The 8369-nt window shown below is 51.0% G+C and overlaps 1 long non-coding RNA gene across 1 annotated transcript; it reads left to right on the top strand.

Moving 5' to 3' along the window:
* The first annotated feature begins 2427 nt into the window (after nt 1-2427).
* On the top strand, nt 2428-5713 carry LOC117244372. Its single transcript, XR_004497317.1, has 2 exons — nt 2428-2677; nt 3908-5713. It is a non-coding gene; the product is annotated as an uncharacterized LOC117244372 (long non-coding RNA).
* The last annotated feature ends 2656 nt before the right edge of the window (nt 5714-8369 follow it).

The following is an 8369-nucleotide window of genomic DNA, read 5'->3' as shown; positions in this document are numbered from 1 at the left end:
CACTACATAATAAAAGACATTAGAAAATATTCACAAGCATTCAGAAAATCTCACAGTACTTGTAAATTAAAATAGAATGTTGATTTATAGTTCAGAAATTGGTAATATGGAAAGAATTTCCAGGGTATACACAGCTACTGTGGAAATGGGATAATGATGCCTTGCACTGACCACAGAAATCATGAATGCTGTAAAAAAAAAAAATAAAAAAACCTTGGTCTAAGTTCCAGGCCAGTGAATAATTGTACATAGTGATTTATCCCTCATTTTTGAAACTCTACAATACATTACAGCTGCAATTTCAGCTCAAACACAAAGATGAAAGAAACAGTAACTGAACTCAAATTTTGTGGTTCTATATTTAAGAAATTTTTTTCTTTATTATACTGAAAATAACCTCTTTATAAGTTTACTTAGTACAATGATTCTCAATTTACCACTAGATCTCTCAGCTTTCCAATTTTCTCATTGGTCCCCCCCAAGATCCATCACAGCAAAGGCTCCCCACTGCTCCTCCTGAGTATTCCCAGCAGTGCCAAGACCACCAGAGCATCCCTTTCACATCACCTCCCCAGCAGTTCCACAGCCCCCAACCTTCACAGCCCTCCCCTGTCCACTGCCCATCCCCAGTGGTCACCACAGCCTTGAAAACCCACGAGTGGTGCTGGGCAGTGCCTGCAGATCCTCAGGGGCTGCAGGGAAAATAAAAAGATCAGTGAGGAATCTTCCATGTCAGAGCAAAGGGAACAGGAGTGAGGGAGTCACCTTGGAATGGGTTAAAGAACACTCACTAAAGCCTCAAAGACACTACTGCTCTCGACTCAGAACACAAAAGGGGAGTGGTGAAACATAAATCAGAAGCTAGTTGCAATGTCCATGTCCAGGTCTCAGTTATCTGAATAAAATGAGATACAATTGTTGGATTACTGGATGGAGGGGTGCTTGCATCTGTTCCATGTGATCTGTACTTGTTGGGTGCTGCATATTTATCTGTCAAAATTAGTCTGGAGCCTTAATTAGGAAATACTGAGGAAGGGATCATAAACCTACATTTTAATACTATTGTTGTGTGTTTGATAAGTAGAATCTGCTTTTATGTATTGGTCCTCTTGAAGGTCCTTATATGGATCTTTTTTTCCATGCTAAATTGGATATGTAAAGGAAATTCCTTCTATAAGCAGTATGGGAGACTGGTCCTCAGTCAGTGAGAGACACCTGAGTCATTATTTGCTCAAAATAGAGGAACAGCCCTGTGATCTCTGGTTGATTTCTGTTTGGTTTTAAGAAGAAGCAGATTAATCAGGATGAGTAAGAAGGTATCGAAGAGTGAACAGTTTAATTCTTTGGTACCATGTGGACTTTGGGTTCACTGTGTCCTTGCAAATGGATTGTCCTTCCAGCAAAAGAGGCCCGCGTGCAAAATCACCGAATCTCAGAATGTATTGGGTTGGAAGGAACCTTAAAGATCGTCTTGTTGCAATCCCCTTCCCGTGGGCAGGGACACCTTCCACTAAAACAGACTGCTCAAAGCCGCATCCAACCTGCCCTGGAGCCATTCCAGGGATGGAGTTTCCAGGGTTCTCTGGGGAGCCCGTGTTAGTGCCTCGGCACGCCGGGAGCCGAGCCCGGGAGCGCAGCGGCCGGGGCTGCCCCCGGGCGGCGCCGACAAGAACGGACAAACAGAAAAAGGGATGTCAGCAAAATTAATCTACAAACGACAAAGGCTTAAGTCCGAAAAAAAACCCAGAGGAGTCCTGCAATTTGATTCGAAGAGAGAGAGTCCACTGAGGCACACGCCCGCGGGTTTTTCCCTCTCGAGGTTTCGGAGGGCGCAGCCTCCTTTTATCCCAAATTCCCGGCCACACGTTGCCCTCTTCCTTTCCCCGCCGGCTGAGGTCACCAGGAAGGTACAGCCTTCCCGAACCGCCTGCCACATATTCCACCTTTGAACCTGTCAGAAACTCCAACTCGTGCAGAGCTGTATCTGTTTCTGGAGCCAAGCTGTCTGGACTCTGCGGGAAACCTGCTGCCCAAAGTCAGCAGAGACATTGAGACCCATTTCAAAGATGTTAACACCCATACCTTCACCCATCGAATTGCTTGTAAAACATTAGCACGCATCTTCCGTCTCGGGGACAAAAGGACAAAGGGACAAAAGGACAAAGGGACAAGCGGTCCCGGCGCTGCGGCGGAGCAGCAGGGACTCTGCCGACCTGTAACTTCTTCTGCTCGTCTTCCTCCTCTCCCGCTGCCCCCTCTCCCGCTGCCGCTCTCTCGCCCTCTGCGGGCCCGTCCCGCTGTGCCGCTCCTCCCGGGGGAGCCGCTTCCCCCCAGCCCCTCCCGGGGGATTCGTTTCCCCCCAGCCCCTCCCGGGGGAGCCGCTTTCCCCCCGCTCCGCCGCGGTCTCGCCCCCTCCCGGCTCTCTCCGTCCCGGCTGTGGCTCCGCCTGGCCCGGCCCCGGCCGCTGCCGCCGCCTCCTCTGCGCGTTCCCCGGGCCGAGCTCCGCCGCTCGGTGCCCGCTCCAGAGGGGGAAGCCGGACCCCGGGAAGGAGAAGGTACCGGGTGAGGTCGCTGCTGGGGACTTGGCCAAGTCAGCCGAAAGTGGCCAGAAATCCAGAAGTTACTCTGGAGCGGAGGGGAAGCGCTCGGCCCGTCCTCTACACTTCCATCAAACCAGGTTTGGAGAAGGAGAAATGTCACAGTTGAGTGCAAAGGTGACCAATGACCTGAGTGCGACCGGACAGGGTGACGCTGTCATCAGCCCTGAGACCAGATGGCACGGCCAGCGTGGGGGAACAGAGCTGGTGTCATCTGCGGGGACCCTGGTCGTGTCCTGCACACCTTCGGGATGTTTCTACGGCCGTGGGTTTGGAGGGGTTTTGGAAGAAGAGTGTGTCTTGTGGACTTGTTTGATTTTCTGGCCGTTTTTTAAGGGGTGGGAGTGTTGATTTGGGTTTTGCTTTTGTTAAAGCGATGTTTCGAAAGCTGTTTGGCCGCTGAGCCCCCGCTAGCCCCGGGCGGGGGGAGCCCGGAGAGCGGCGCTGGCTGGAGCCGACACTGGGTGGCAGGAGGCTCCCGCAAACGGCGTCTGTCCGGGTCCTTCGTTCCTTCCCAGCCCGTCACCTCCTGCACGGGCTGCGCTTTGCACCCCCTGGGCTTATCCAGGACCCCTCGTCCCCTCCTGGCCACCCCTGCCCGTGCCCTGGCCCCCCAAACTTAGCCCCCCGCCCCATTCACGCCAGGGCTGGGTGTGAAGCTGTGCTCATGGGCGTGCGAGACTGCTCGGGGGGATGCAGGTGTGCTCCGAGGAGTGCATGCGTATTCCAGGGTCACCCGGGCCAGTGCTACGGCCTGGCTTAGCGGTCACATCCCTTCTACTGTTTGAATAAACTGGGGGATGTCTGCCTGTGGGGGATTAACAGCTCCAAGAACTTCTCAGAGCACAGGGACCTTCCATCTGAGAATGTCCCTGAACTGGAGCCTCCCACCAACCTCCTGCTGTTGTGTGAGAGTTCTCCTGCTCTTCCTGCTTCTCCACTATGGATGCACAATCCTTGACCCAAACGCCAAGAAGCACCCAGAGGCACCAGAAGGGGCTTTGGTCGCAATGTAAAATGTAGCTCAAGGGTGGGAAGGGAGCAGCTGGGGCTCTCGTGATCGGAACCTACCAGGAGCTGCCTGCACATCCATATTCTGAATTTATTTTTTTTTAAAGCAAATTCAGTGGTTGAGATTCACCCATGGCTGTATTACCCAATAGTTACCCAGTGTCAGCAGCAAATCTCATGTTCCCTTTTGCAGAGAGGACATTTGCAGTCACCTTTGACCCCTACTCCCTGGGAACAGCCAGTCTCTGATGCCTCCACTACTCTGATTTTTTTTTGCTTTAACTGATTCTGTTTGCTAGGAAGGAAGACCAAGCAGCCTGTGACCTGTGACCAGCCACTCTGGGATGTTTGACAGTGCACCACACTCTGCTTTAGGGTTCCCAGCAGCAGAAGATGGGTACTCTGGTCATGCAGTAGATGGCATGGTTGAAGCCACCTCTGCTGCTACACATCTCTACAGTCAGCTGGTTACCTCTGCACCACTGCCTTCCCATGGGATTGTGGACATCCAGTGCTGGTGCCTGGAGGAACATTTGTCAACACGATACAAACATGATTTGTGCTCCTGCCAGATCAAGAGGAACAAATAAATGTGCAATGGGACAAATAAATAGGAAAGGACTCGGGGCTGCTCTGCCAGGATAGCCTAAAGTAGTAAAGCACATGAGAAGCCCCTCAGGGCAGAGAGCAGAGTGGAGTGCCCAGGCCCTGCTTGAAAGCCCGAGATGATGGGGTAGGGTGATATTCTATTAGTAAACCACTAATGACCACCTCTTTGGCATTTCCTGAAAACTACAGTAGGTTGGCTGGTCCCTGAAGGAGCACTGTGATGTCAGCAGCCAGAAATCCTGTGGAACCGGCCAGACTGGCAAATGCATGAAAGTCAGCTAATCTGCTGTTTTATCACTCCTCCCCCCCAAATCCCCATCCACCTCAGGCATCAGAGGGAAGCTAATTGACTTGAGCTTCCTTTTTGTGCTCAAACACCTTGGTTGACTTGGTTATTTTCTTTCACTATTTTTCATACAAACAGATGGGTTTCAAAGGCAGTGCTGGCACAGGTGTTATGTGATACATATCTGCCAAACAACCAGGGAGAGGCATTGCTTCACCAGCTGCCTCTGAGTGATCAGTTTTGCTGCCTCTCCCCACTAACTGGGGTCACAGTCACTGCTAGGAAAGGACATCAGTTGTTGCTCACCTTCCCTCTTTTCCTTTACCCTCCAAAGCAGAGGAAAATGGAGATTTTTGGGCAGCAGGGCCAATGTGGAGTGGCTTTCCAGGGAATGCAACCTTAGCAGGGACATGGCACCATTCCTTGGAGTGATTTTGTAGTGAGAAGGGCAGGTGTCCGTGAAAATAGCTTCCTGGATGGGAGCTGACCCAGAAGTTGAGGCTCCCATCTTCACCTTACCTGACCCAATGAGTGACTCTGATCCTCATCCTCCTCCACCCTGCAGATTTCTGGATGGGCATGCTGCCAGACTGTATTTTCCCTCACCACTTTGGAGACACGGTATAAACTTGGAGGCAGGTGGGAGGTGCTGAGCTCTTGCCTTGGCAGCAACTGGGACAACCCACTTCCTCATCCCTGCCATCTTACTGGTGTGAGAAAATAGGAGCAGGTTGAACAGAGCTCTTCAAAAGGGCCCCCATTCTTAAATGCCCAGGGAGTTTCAGGGATCTGTGCAGGGAAGGAAGCTGTAGCCCTCCCCACTGGCCTGTGCCAGGGGCATGCACTGAGCCGAGGACCAGCTGGGCATCACCTGTGTCCCTGCACCAGACACCCATGGAAGCAGCTCTCAAAAACCAGTCCAGGGCAAAGGACCTCTGTTGGACCCCAGAGGAAGCACATGGGGTCTTTCTGTGCTGTGGCGTGCTCTTCAGGTCCCTCCTGGGGAAAAATTCCAGGCTGGGGGAGTAACTGGGGCAAAACCAAAAGACTGAGGAAGCTGTACTGCAGAACACATCAGGGTGTTTATCATGGTAATGTAAAGAAGGGTCTGAAGGTCATGCACATGAATATTTGTAAGAGCATTGTTGTTTCATTTTGATGTAGAACCACAGCAATAATATCCAGCTGGAATAAATTGCTCCAAAATTCAGCTACTTGTATGCTGCAGGAGTACCAGCATGGACAAGTGGAGTGAGGCAAGTTGCTAACCTGAGAGTAAGAGCATGTGGGTTAAATGGGATCAATTTATACAGGCACTTCTGAAGCACAGCAAAGCACCTAGGGAAACCACCTGCACAAACCCCTGTGTGGAGTGCTGGGGAAATCCAGGGAAGCCCTGCAGCTGCAGATGGGGTTCTGCACAGACCCTGCTGCAATGGGACAGCACAGAATGGTCAGGGCTGTGCAGAGCCATGGTGGGAACAGGGAGATGGGTGGGAAGCAGGATGCACTGCCGGTGCCTTACCTGCTCACCAAACCATGCTGTGCCATATGGGGAGGCACCAGGAGAGGTTTCAATCTACCCCAGCTATAATTAGCCAGAAGGTGAATGAAACCATACAAAAAAGGCTGCAGGAGCTCCGTGTAACCTGACGGTGTCCTGGTGACACTGCCTGCACCAGGAACAGAAGGGTTGGGAGGGATATGGGCACAGGGGCCACTGGGATTTTGCATGAGGGAGCCCAGCACTCTGGCAAGTGCAAACCCACAGTTCCTGCAGTACAATGTCGTGGTGTGCATCTCTTCCAGGGGCCATCCACTGCTGCGGGCTGTGTCCTTGCTCCCTCTACAGGCATACATCAGAGTAAAGCAGGTTCCCACTGCCTTTGCCAATCACGTCAGGGAGAAGGGGAAGGAAAGCACCACAGCTCAAAACATAGCCATAGTGGTTGTCCATCCCTGTGGCAGTATTTGACTTGCCAACAAATGGAAGTTCAAAATCTGCTCATTGGGTTGGGACAAGCCAGTCAGCCAGCAATACATCCCTCCGAGCAGCCATAAGTCACCAAACTGCATCACTGGAAGACATGCCAGAGAAGGCATGTAGGATAATAAACTGGTCAGGTGGGGCCTACCTAATCCATACTGGCACAAGGCCAAGTATCTGGTGGCTGGGCCTGCTTCTCAGGGCTTGGTGCTGCCTCTGAGCAGCTCATGGGCTCTGGGAATCAGCTGAAGCACAAACCTCTGCAGACCAGCATCATGCTGGGCCAGTTGGGCTGTGTCACTTGCCCTTCTGACCTTACACTTGCAGACTGGTAATCCATCTTGCCTCAGGAGCTGGCAGAGGAGGAAGAGCACTTTGCAGGGTTTTCTTTCTGTGGCTGGATGTAGGGCAGGGGGGACATTTGAGGACACTGCCTCGCCCTGCCAGGCCGCACCCCTTTGTCAGATGCACAGGTGCAGGCAGTGTGGGCACACAGCACTGACAGAGCTGAGACACCATTTGTACCTTCTTCACAGGACCCTCCAGCCCAGCCTAGTACCTCCTGGCACTGCAACATTTTTCCTCTTATTTAGCCTGCTTGTGAAAAATCACTTCACTTGCTTTTTGCTTTTGCTACACCTGCCTCTATGGCCTAGCCAACCAGTTCATTCTCTTAGCTTGTGCAAGCCCTTTCAGGAGGCTGGCTTATTCCTCTTATCTGTGAGTTGATGTTTAACCAAGTCAAGCATTATTTTGTTACAATCTTTTTGCATTGGCACTGTTGCCCATGAGCCTTCCTTCTCTTCCTGATGTTTTTGAAAAATCTGTCAAGACTCCCCCTTAACGTTCCCTGCCATAAGTACAGGCATTTTATGGTGACACTGTGCTTCATGTCCATCCTGTTTGACTTGCACAAACTTCCAGATCACCTCTGGTCCTCTGTCTCCACGTTGCAGTATGGGTTTAAAGTGGAAAACTCTGTTAGAGAACACTGCTGTGCATTCTCTGCTTTTCACATATGATCCATAAGTTGTCAGTGAAGCTGTATAAACACAAAGTATTGCTTTCTTTGGGTGCAAAGAGGAGAGGAAAAGTGCAAGAGAGAGGAAATGGAAAGAGAAGAGATGCCCTGTTGTGCTGCACAGGAGAAATCAAACTTGCACAGTGCAAAACTACAGCATGTCAAATTTGCTCTCTGAATTGCAGGAAGAACAGCTCTTTTTGCAAGAATATACAGCTTTACTGTGGTTTTTTCCTCCCTAGGGTTACAAAATCTGTTCCCAGGCCCCCAGGCAACAGTCTCTGCTGCAAAGGTAAAGCCTTGCTCTGCTGGGATGCTCTCACGGCAGGAGAGCTTTCAGAGTGCTGTAACCTTCCAAAGGAAGGGTGACTCCACCTTTTCACAGCTTGGTTATGCATTTTATCCTGCCTCCTACAAATATAACTTTGGTCCATAAAATCGGTGTGTGAAATAAGGTTGGTCACGGGACTTCCTGGCAGCAGCTCATAAACAAGCTTTCCTCACTTCCCTCTTATGAAAGGTCATCTCTCCCCTGCTGCACTGACTTCTTTGTTTGCCTCTTTTCCCCTTTATCCCCTGACTCCCGTTAGTATCTCAGTCAGTCTAGTAAACATTTTGCCCCGTGGCAGCCTGGGTCAAACACAGCAGGAAGATTAGGCTCTGGAGCTCACTCTTGACATATCTCCTGGGGATGGATCCTTTTGCATTTTCTGGTAGGTCATTTTGCTATCGTTCCTCATTCACACATTGAGCAAGGGGGAACCGATGGCCCAAGTATTCAGCAGCTCGTTAGTAGTGAAAGGCAATAGGGTCTGTGAAGCTTCCTCTTCCCTTCATCCCTTTCTCACTCATATCCTC

Source organism: Parus major, chromosome 4A, assembly GCF_001522545.3.
Source record: "Parus major isolate Abel chromosome 4A, Parus_major1.1, whole genome shotgun sequence".
NCBI classification, from domain to species: domain Eukaryota; kingdom Metazoa; phylum Chordata; class Aves; order Passeriformes; family Paridae; genus Parus; species Parus major.
This window is presented reverse-complemented; position numbering and strand designations above follow the sequence as displayed.